At 23.8% G+C, this 12,182-nt stretch overlaps 1 long non-coding RNA gene across 3 annotated transcripts in view; it reads left to right on the top strand.

Annotated features, from left to right (window-relative positions):
• Positions 1-11,441: 11,441 nt before the first annotated feature.
• LOC111623067 overlaps positions 11,442-12,182 on the top strand; it is a 43,299-nt gene continuing 42,558 nt past the window's right edge. For 2 of the 3 annotated variants that reach the window (XR_002756384.1, XR_002756386.1), the window contains exon 1: positions 11,442-11,523. This is a non-coding gene — a long non-coding RNA (uncharacterized LOC111623067). The remainder of the gene's footprint in view (positions 11,524-12,182) is intronic. The other variant, XR_002756385.1, reaches the window with a different exon arrangement.

The following is a 12,182-nucleotide window of genomic DNA, read 5'->3' as shown; positions in this document are numbered from 1 at the left end:
TTTTAAACTTCATTCAATTCTGGGTTTTTTTTTTATAAAGTCAAGAATCGATTCTATGATTAAAAGCTGATTTAAAGAGTTCGCTGACGTAAACAACTTAGACTAAACAATTGTAGATAATGCTTACAGTTGAAGAACGTTCACCTCGATGCTAAAGACGGAGAATGAAATGCAGTGAATTTATATCATATTCAAATAATAGATTACATATTCAGTTAAATTTTTCTTTTCTAGTACAGTTATTATATAATTATTTGACTAGCATAATTAGTTAAAAAAGAACATTTTATTTGATCGCGAGTTCTTAAAAATGGAGGAAATAAACACATAGAAATTTAATCCCCGTATCTACATAGATTGGAGCATAAATACATTATGCCCAGAAAAAACTTCGCTTTTGCTCCAATATTTTAATAAAAAGAATTTTTTAAATTCTCNTCTTCCTTGATAAAGATACACATAGAACTCATGATATAAAATATGATGTTTAAAGTTACAAAATACAAAGTTAAGGTCAATAACTCAATAAAAATCTCAAACTTTCCTTCTAAATAAAATTAAATAACTAATCTTTTATTAATTGATAACTAATCATCTATTAAGAAAATACAATTATGTAAAAGTTATTTAATATTACAAAATATTAGTTAAAGTATTAAAGTGTATTATTTTAAATCTTTTAAACTTCATTCAATTCTGGGTTTTTTTTTTATAAAGTCAAGAATCGATTCTATGATTAAAAGCTGATTTAAAGAGTTCGCTGACGTAAACAACTTAGACTAAACAATTGTAGATAATGCTTACAGTTGAAGAACGTTCACCTCGATGCTAAAGACGGAGAATGAAATGCAGTGAATTTATATCATATTCAAATAATAGATTACATATTCAGTTAAATTTTTCTTTTCTAGTACAGTTATTATATAATTATTTGACTAGCATAATTAGTTAAAAAAGACCATTTTATTTGATTGCGAGTTCTTAAAAATGGAGGAAATAAACACATAGAAATTTAATCCCCGTATCTACATAGATTGGAGCATAAATACATTATGCCCAGAAAAAACTTCGCTTTTGCTCCAATATTTTAATAAAAAGAATTTTTTAAATTCTCTTCTAGAAAATCTCAGATTAATTTTTATTTTTAAAGTTTTAATAAAAAAATTACTAATAAAAAATTTTATAAATAACGACAGAATTGAAAAAACTGTAAAGTTTATTTCTTACGTCTTGTATAAAATGAATTAGTTTTCCATTATTGCTATCTGACATTTTTATTTCATACAGTTATTTCGTATGCAGCCTTACAAACTGTTATCGAATAGATACAGTACCTTGTTAGATATGGATAATTAGCAAAATATAACAACATAAAAATGAATATATATATATATTTTATTGAAAAATAAATTGAAGAGATTCAGCTTTAGTTAAGAAATCGATAACTCTGCGGTATAGAAATTGCGAGTAAATAAATATAACTAAAATTTTCAATATTAATTGATATAAAATATATGTAATAATTTTATCGTTAAACAAGCAACGAAAGAATTCAAAGAGACTAATCTAAATACGATCGAGAATCGAATATTGTTTTATTCGACATTATCTTAAACGATTTTTAATTTAATTTAATTAATTCTGTTTAAATTTATTCGTAATTAAGCGTAATTAAATGTAATATATATATACATTAGTACTCAATATGAAGAAGGAAGTTCCAAAATCTTATAGTCATTCAAGAAACACAGTATTTTTGTTACAATTTATGGCATTCCAATTTACAAATCTAGTGAGAAGTGTAAGGTAAGAATTCTTCACTTTCAGTCGACGGGATAAAAATATTAAGTGATTTTTTTTGGACCCACCGAAGAAGAATATAACCCAGATGGGAAATAAATATTCATCTATTTGCCTTAAAATAGAATCGAACATTCTATGTAATGTTGGTCTGAAGTAAGGTTTTATCGTGGAAGAGGAGGTAAGCAACTGATCCAACATTGATTTAGTGAGTAATAATGAAAATACGTAGACAAATTTCATAGTTATTCGTTCTTAACTATATATTAACAATTTATATTTATTTGATCTCAAAATTTTTCAGTTTTCACTGTTTAAGTGTTCAGAATTTAGTTATTTTTATCAGTTAATTTATAATTATTTTATATTTTAGATATTAACATTTTTAAACAAAAATCAACTTTTTTCTGCAAACAAACTGAGGTTAAAATCAAGAATTTAATTCTATTATGAACAAGTAATCGTCAAGTAAACAAAAATTATAGTTCTTGATTAGTTATATATGTATAGATGGTTCTATATTAATTTTTACATATAATTAGTGAAAAATCTCATATATTGTAGAGATATTTGAAGACATTAGAAAATACTGTACAGTAATGTATAAGATATTTTTCTATCGAATACTATTTAAAATGTTTTTCAATTTCACTTTTACTACTTCTTACATTAAAGATCTATTAAGAAAAAGTTGTAACTCAAAACCTTGATTATACTTAGAAAAATAGAGAATGCATTTTCTGCTTGTATGTAACTGATTACAAATTCAAACTTCGAGAATTATGTAAGTAATTTTAATCCATATAATTTTACTGGTCTTTTGTATAAGTTATTTATGATTATGTAGAAGACATTAGGCCATATTTTTCATTGAAAGTATTCAAACTGTCATATAAATCAGTATACGATTTATATTAATATCCACATGTCGAATAAAATATCCTGATCAGTACCGAAGATGAATAAAATATAATTTATGAAAAAAAATCATTAAAATTAATTGTTATATCTTACTTTTTGAAAATTAATATACAGTATTTAAATACTGTCTGGTAGAAAAACTACGTGGAATTGATTATGGTTTAATTATTCTTTAAGCTATTTATCATCAAAGATATTTTAAAATTATTACTTTTAGAAGAATGCAATGAAAAGTTTTCAAAAAGATGGCTATAAATAAAGTATACTATTTTTTTAAAATATTAGACTAATTTTATTTACAAAACAACTAAGAAAAATTATTTTAGAAGGAAGATGCAAAGCATTGAATATACTCTTATTTTTCCATACATACTGTACTGTATATGGCAAAATAAAATTCAACGCAGAATGTGTTATAATGTTGAATACATTTAAGAAACAATACAAATTAAGAAAATCATATATTGTTTCTAAATACATTTATATATATATATTTAATAATAATAATAATATAGAATAATATAGTGAATGTGAAATTGTATGTACTAAGTTTATGCATAAATAACGAAATCGTATAAAGTATCGTACAAAATTATGTTTAAAAATTAGCATTTAATCACAAATTAAACATTTCTATATCACAAGCAATGTTGAAGTACCTTTAATAGTTATAGGTTTATAGAAATATGCAAATGATCTGAATACAATTGTAGTTTGAAGTTTGGTCGGGAAAGTTATGCAACTGGTTGCTGAATGTTCTGAAAGCAATTAAAATAGTTAATTAATAATTATTTATATACAATATATTCATATTTAATATAAAATAATCCAGTATAATCTTCTAATAGACTGATACAATATACAGTATATAATATTAATATTTCTTTACAAAAAGTTGAAAATTTTTATTCTGTGTTTAGTATTTAAAAATAACTTAAATTTATAAAAAAAAATCATAATTATTCTGTTAAATCTAAAGTAATATTTATGAATATTAATTTAGATTTTATCAGATTTTATACACATCAGTCTACTTTATATAAAGAATAATAGGGTGCAATTCATATAATAATGCATCAAAAATTGTTTAATATTAATTAATAAACAATGAAACAATAAGTTTAATTATTAACAATTGTATATCATTAATTAACTGTCAAAGTACTATATATGTACTGATTTTCAATAAGGAATTAATCACAATGAATGCTATCTACCATTAATGATTACGTAAATTCGATTTATAATGCTAATTTATGAAGATAAATTGTTAACGCACTAAAACTATTATAAAACTAGAAGATAATTTCAAACTTAATTCATTATATAATGTAATAATTATCATGTCGTTCAAAATTAATAAGAATCGAATAATATTGTCAGTTGTATAAGTTTATACATATAATTAAATATTTATTCAACAGTAATGATTTGTAGTAACTATCATAATCAATTAATTTACAGCTAATTAACCATGAATTCTTACATAATATTTCCGTTACAATTAAAATCATTCATCTTTATTAAATTATTTTAATAAATCTTATGTTTTAAATAATTTAATTGTTATGTATTGCTAAACATAATAGCGAATGATTCTGAAAAAAAATTAACGGATTTTGTTTCGGGAATATCATTTTAATATAGATCTATACATGACAAAAACTTCAGCTGTTTTACAATTTTCAATTTTTTTCCATTGCAGGTAGGGATTATATCTTGTTTATATTGATTTCCTGCTTGAAATTCTTTAAATACAAACATATCCAATTCTACTTACAAAAACTCAAAAATGTACAGATTTCCAAGCGGTAAATATTATCAATTCATTTAATTTCATATACAGAAAATGTATTTACGATAATATCAAATAATTCAAAAAGTTTTAAGTTACGTCAGTCTGTCTGACATAAAATTCAAATTTGGATATAACGAATGTAAAGTATTATTTCAAATGTATAGCTATAATTTAATCCACAAATATTATAATTTCTAGAATAAACAATATCAAAATAATGAAAATTATCAGATTCTTTGTGTAAAGGTTCTTCAATGAATGAAATGAAAATAGGCCTACTATATACAGAATAACCTATCATTGCATTTTCAGTTTGAAAGTTAAAACTTTAATTTATATAATAAATTTTACGAAGACTTTTTAAATTTTTACTAGACACTTTTATGTCCTTAAGTTACATATATCACGTCATACAAACAATAACTAAATGATGCAAGTCAGCATCGTTGTAAACATACATAATAAAATTGTGTTGTAGAATTTTGCAAGTATTTAAGAATTTAATTAACATTCACAAAACAAATATAAGAAACACTTTATACGTATAATATAAGTTTATTTATTTATACAAATAATGTAAATTGTGTGAGGGAATCATCCAACACTAAGGCCTGAAAGATTCATTGTGCCAGGATCGATTGAAGTTAAGAGGTGAGAATTGACTTATCCGGTACGGGCCCACCTGAAGATCACTGGAGTCTCGGTCTTTTTAACACGATCTAATAATAATAGCCGCCACACAACGCAGAATCTCGAGAGGTAGCCTCGAGATTCTGGGTAGCCACCTCATCCTCAGTTGAATTCCTGGAGACCGCCAGTATTCATGGAAAATTCAGATGGCAGTAGTCTGGACTCGGTCTCGTACCCCAGAGTGGCAAGCCAAAGCTAAGTCTGCTGCAGCCATCCGACTAATAACAACAATACGATTGTTTGTTTAATTATGGCAACGCAACACTTGGACGATCTGCCTAGAAAAAATGCCTTCCGGGAGGTCTATTTTAAGGGAAACTGGCCCCTATTCAGGCGTTACAGACGTGGATAAAACCCGGAAAACTCCACGTGGCCAGTCCGTCCTGGCGAGGCGCGAACCCACGACCGAACTCCCAGTATTCAGGGAACAGAACCGCTTGGCCACTGGTGGGTCACAACTATATGAAATGAACTATATGAAACACATAATTTTTTATATCTATAACTAAAAATATAGAGTAATATAATACTTTCTATTTAGTTCATCGAAATAATTTTGATCTGGAATATTATTTCTAATGGAATATTTTACAATATTTAATTATCTATGGTATTTTTCGTCCATCAGTTGTTTTATCCACTTCGAAATTGAACACTAGTAGTTGGTGGCGTGCCTAACCAACGGGAAATTTTTCTAGTTTTCTTCACGTGTCTAACACCTATACAGGGGCAGTTTTCAATGGTAAATCCTCACGGGAGCATCTCTTGGCAGATCTCCTTCGTGTTGCGTTGCTTTTTTCCATTAATCACACAATCCTATAATTTATGGTATTTAGAAAAAATTCGTATAATTTTGGTAACATTATTAATCTCTAGATGATTCCAATGTCAGTAAAAATGACTAATTTAATTCAAGAATTCATATTTTATTGAAATAAAATTACAATTATTAAATTAAAAAATATTTCATTTCCAGTATTAAAATATATTAATTTTAATATTTTTAGATGCTGAAAACATTAATAATTCTTTTATATATCTAAACCTTTAGATATATAAAATATTTTGCTTAAAATACTTTGATAGTATTAAGAGAAACATTGCAGGAAAATAAATAATAAAATTTTAATTAGTTGAGTTTAAATTATTTGCTGTTAGTAATATATAAATTCCAATTTTCTTTTTTAAATTGTTAAAGTAATAGTTTTAAAAACTAAATATGTCATTTTTTATCAATAATAAAGTGAGAAGGCAAATGACTGCCATTAGTTCATTTTGAATGGCTCTAGATAATGCAAAATCTAATTTCTTACTCAATTTTCAACATCTTTCACATTGATAAACGATTGGCAAAAGATTTGATCATATATTTTATGGAGAAAATTATAATAAGACTCGAAAATGTTACTTAAATAAATTTTGGTGTTATTTACACCGATTATTTTTCTTGTGGAGATGGTTTCTAACATTGTAATTCTTTGTTTAAATAACCGATTTCATTACTTTTAGTCAGATAAATGGAATTTCAAGCTAAATAAAGAAATGATAAATATAAAAGTTGCACAATTCCTTTATTAAATATGTCGAGAAGATTTATTATATAGGTTCCACTTATAAATATATTGATTTTATATTTATGTAAGTTGCATACTACGATGAATGATTTAATTCTTATAACGAATGATTATTTCACGGTAGAATTTAAGTAGAATATTTAAAAATAAAAACTAATTGATAAAAGTTTATTATTTATTTTTATTTTATTTTTTGAATCTGAAAAATATTTATATGAAAATAATAGAACTTTTAGATCATTTATTTTCAAGAATATTAAAAATAGATTGGAACTGATTCTGACTGAGATTATAACTGATTATAATTACGGGAATAGCACAAAACATGAATGATTTATAGCGACATATGTTGATATTTTAAGCGTAAATTTATCTTAGAAGTGACATTAATGCTCTTTTTTCGTTATAAAAATTAGTAAATGCTAAGTTTAAAGAGTTTAAAAGTATAAAGAATTGTATGAATGAAGATGATATACATACTATGTATGCAGAAAATTACATTTAAGTTATAAAAAATAGGAGAAATATTGAATTTGTAAACTATAACAGTAGTGCAAAGTTCAACAATATCGAACAAGTGTAGAATACTGAGCACCGATCGATTTAAACGTAAGAAACAAAATCGAATATCTCAAAAAAGATACTAAAAATTTTAAAATATTTACATGTATCTCCATACATATATTTTGAAGAGATGAATTGCCGCAATCAGATAAGGAATCTCCATATTTTCTATAAATGTTAAAATTATTCAAAACGAAAATGTAATATTAAAGTCGTTTGAGGATTTAATTTTATCAAATGAAAAGAGAATTATTAGATGCACTTTTGTCAGATAAACTTATTGCAAATTAAAAATAACATATTTACTAACATGACAACACAGATTTCAATATCTATTCGTTTCTCGTAACTAGTACAAGGCAAACTTAGAAGGAAAAATATTAATACAATCTTAGAATATTTAATGTACTGTTTTAAATCTTACTTATGTAAAATTTAAAACAGTACATAGATAGGTTTGTTAAAATGCTGATATTAATGTGATAAATAAATAGATTTGTTGCTTTAGCTTTGCAACAAACAAATTAATGTAGGTTAATTTTTAAAATGTCTCTAATTAAAAATTAATTATCCCTTTGTTTTATGAAATTAAACTTTAACAATAAATTAGTATAATATTAAATATTATCGAGCGATTTTATATTTTATTAACGTTTTCATGGCACTACATTTATATCTAGTTTATTTAAATGTTTTCTTTGAATTAGATTTCACGTTATAAAATATTTACATTATGTTTATATATATATACAATTTAATTGATTATAAATATTAAAAAAAATTATTTACAATTTTGAATTTTATTATTCTAAAATCGATTATTATAAAATCTTTCAACGCTATTTTTATCTGCTTTAAATGTTATGTTTAAAGTTTAATTAAATGGTCGATATAAAAAATTTAAACAACAAATTAATGACTATTTATAATATTTAACACAATTATATTGAAATAAAGTTTTAGAATTTAATTTAAATTTTTTAAAGACATTTTCCTTTTGCAAATATTCTTGATAGATTTTTTTAAGTTCTTTCCAAAATGTTTAAATCTATTATGTCGTTTTTCTCCATGGAATTTTTATCTTATTCCCACCTCGCCCATACATTTGAATTAAAAACATTTGAACTTTTCACATTAAACTCTTACACATGCTTCTTTAAATTGTTTCATTTGTCATTTAAACTACTTCTGAATACACAATAAACCAGATTATTCCAAGATATATAATTATAAATAATAATTAACATGTGCTTTAATTTTATTCATTGCCTTTCTGTTTACCATAGAAACAACCTTTACATATAGCCTAACAGTTTCGTGTCGTTATCAGCTCTTATCACCTTTTATATCTTCCATGGAAAGGCAAACAAATAAGGCAATTGAGGCATAGATTATGTTAAAATGAATTATTTAGATCATTTTTGGTGTTTACTTGAAACAGTTTTTATAATTTTATCTAAAATTTACTTCGTATTTTAAAAATATTTATTTAATTTACTTGCTTACAGTGTTTTTAAATAAAAGTTTTAATGTATTAAATTGTAGAATACAAAATTTATTTCATCAACGAAAAAGTTAATGAATATATTAAATTTTTTAGTGACAGTCCAAGAAAATATATATTTTTTGGCTGTGTAAAGAAGCATTTATCATTTTAAAATGCGATTCTTACTCACATTATTCAACACAATCTGAATTGATTCATTGAGTAGCTGTTCTAATTTAGACTTATTCTCACTACTATCAATCACAGAAATAAAAAATTTAATTATGCAGAACCAACTCAACTTCATGAAATATATCTCCGATTGAAAAAAAACGTTATATACAAAATTTAAAGACTTCATTAATGATATAAATACTTAAATTACTAACCTCAATAATAGAATTATTGAAATTAAAAATCAGAAAATAAAAGTAATGAAATATATATTAAATATTAATTATGATAATAATGACTTTTATTATAATCAATTTAAATATAAAATATACTTATCTAATGTAAATTGTAGTAGAATTAATACTGGAATATAATTAACTCTTCTACAATTTACATTTATATTCCAGTATTGGCTCTACATTATCTGCTAGAATTCTGCTTATAGTTCTTCTACGATATTATAATTGTTATGAATTTAACTTTTACAAAGGTAATTTAAACTTCTGAAGCAATTATTTTAATACATTTAATGAATTGTTTTATACTATTCTAGAGAATGAGGATGGTGGAGAAAATTATAACATTACCTTCTCTTGTGTAATTACCAATAGACTTTCAATGGAACTTGAGAAATTTTACTTTGATTAAATTTAAATAAAAAGTTTAAATAAAACTTGTTTGTTTAAAATGTAAATTAAAAATTTACATTTTAAATATAATTTTCTTTTTATTTGTAACTTTTGTGTTATATATATGAAAATATTACAGAAATTAACTCTTAAATTATTCTCGAACTCTTTAAAAAATGCACTTAATTAAGGAAATTCATTTATTAAAAAAATGTTTATAATAAAAGTTTAAAAAACTATAAAAATCTTAATTATAACGTCATTTTTAATAGTTTAGTTATGTCGCTTAATGCTACAAATAAAAATTTTACATTTATGTAGTTTTATATAACATAATTAATTATTCAATGTATTTTTTATTATATTTTAAAAAACTTCTTAAATTATGTATGAATTATTTAAATAAATTAGTTCTTTTATAATTAATTTTATAACTGCGCAAAAATACATAAAATAATTATAAACATTCTGTTTTGTTTATTATTATTTAATAAAAAATAATTTTATCTTATCTAACTTGTTTTTAAAGCGTTTTATAATTTAAATATTTCATAATTATTGAATGACGGCAATTTAAAGTAATTTTTGGTTACATTTATTATTTAAATTACTTTTTTAAGTGATAATTCAACATTTTTTCACGTTTTTATTGATTAAATTATATACTGTATTTATACAATGAAAAGTAATTTATTAAGCACTTTATTTTACAACACCATATTTTTGCTAATTATCTGTATCGATGATTGATGTATAAAATATTGATATGGCATTTTGTCATTTAACGTGTGCAAATTAATATAAACAATTTTAAAATTTATTAAATTATNTTTTTTTTTTTTTTTTTTTTTTTTTTTTTTTTTTTTTTTTTTTTTTTTTTTTTTTTTTTTTTTTTTTTTTTTTTTTTTTTTTTTTTTTTTTTTTTTTTTTTTTTTTTTTTTTTTTTTTTTTTTTTTTTTTTTTTTTTTTTTTTTTTTTTTTTTTTTTTTTTTTTTTTTTTTTTTTTTTTTTTTTTTTTTTTTTTTTTTTTTTTTTTTTTTTTTTTTTTTTTTTTTTTTTTTTTTTTTTTTTGTGGTTTTAGGCCCCTTACCGCTCAGAGAGCACAAAGAGGCCAAACATTTATTCCTTATAATATACTTCTTTTATATATTTTTATTACTAAATAATTTTATCAATTAACAAAAATAATTTCTAAAATGATAGATTTGTGATTATATAAATGTCTGTTCAAGGATTTATTTAATCGTTGTGAAATTTCAAGGCATTACTTTTCTTACCCATTTGTCGATATGTTATATGTATAGTATGACGATATGTCACGATATATTTGAATCGAGGAAATACTGTGTTTTGTAATCATCTCTTTTCGAATAATAAGTTCATGACGAAAACAATTTTGAGTTAATAAACTGGTCGATTTTGTACATAAATAACAGTTCAACACCTACAATTTGACCTGTTTATACAAATTTGTTATTACGTTATAAACAACGTCTTAAGATAACGTCTTAAAAACGTATATCGAAAATCTGAATGAACTTAGATATTCCTCCAAGTACAGAAATAAAATACGTTTGTACACGGCTATGTGCTGTACATACGTTAGAAATAAATTTTTCTAAATGTTCACGATAATCTAAAAGAGCTAGACAACCACATGTTACACGATATTGAGAAAAACAAATTAAGATGAAATTACTTCATTAATTTCTATACTTGATATCTGATCCGAACTTATCCATTAAGTGTATTTATCTATTAACCATGTCGGGCCGTAAGATATGCTATATCCATCAGTGCCGAATTACCCACTAGGCACGTGAAGTTCATATTTAGACCCCGAATATCAGGAGCTTCGAAAGTGTAAAAAAATGTACAATTGTAGCGGTAAAATTGCTTTATGATAATTTATATATAATTTTATAGTTACAATTAGACGTCATTAGTTTATGATGTAGTGAAATTATATAGAGAGAGCCCCAATCGTAGAGACATAATACAATCCACCGCTGATATCCCTTATTGTATTTTAGACATAGAGTTTATATTTTACGTAATTCTTCACTGTACTGCTAACTTTAAACTTTAAGTAAACTTTAAATGACGAAATTAATTGATATTTTCGATCGCAGATAACATAAATCCAAACTTGGTCTGTTTAGCATTTTGATTACTTATTTTCGGTAATGAATTCGTTGGCCTAGATAGGGGATGCACAATTGACGTGCCGCATTAGATTAAATTGTTTTTAAATAGGCTGTAATATAATCACTTTACTGTACTCGTACGGATGTTAAATTAAAGAAATACTTTTGCGTAAATCCAACACAAAACTATATGATACTGAAATGTATTATTTGGATTTAAAATAACACTAATTCATTTATGAATATTTGGGTAGGCTTACTGCCATAAAAGTGTTTTTTACCAGTATTAGGTGGCTGACTACATTAAACTATTTAACTTGTCGCATACAGCCTGAGACTGTCATGCACCCCTGGTCTAGATTGATAACTACTCATAGATACAGTATAGGCTATTGATTG

This window comes from Centruroides sculpturatus, unplaced genomic scaffold (genome assembly GCF_000671375.1).
Source record: "Centruroides sculpturatus isolate CEXI.00-Female unplaced genomic scaffold, Cexi_2.0 scaffold237, whole genome shotgun sequence".
Taxonomy (NCBI): domain Eukaryota; kingdom Metazoa; phylum Arthropoda; class Arachnida; order Scorpiones; family Buthidae; genus Centruroides; species Centruroides sculpturatus.
This window is presented reverse-complemented; position numbering and strand designations above follow the sequence as displayed.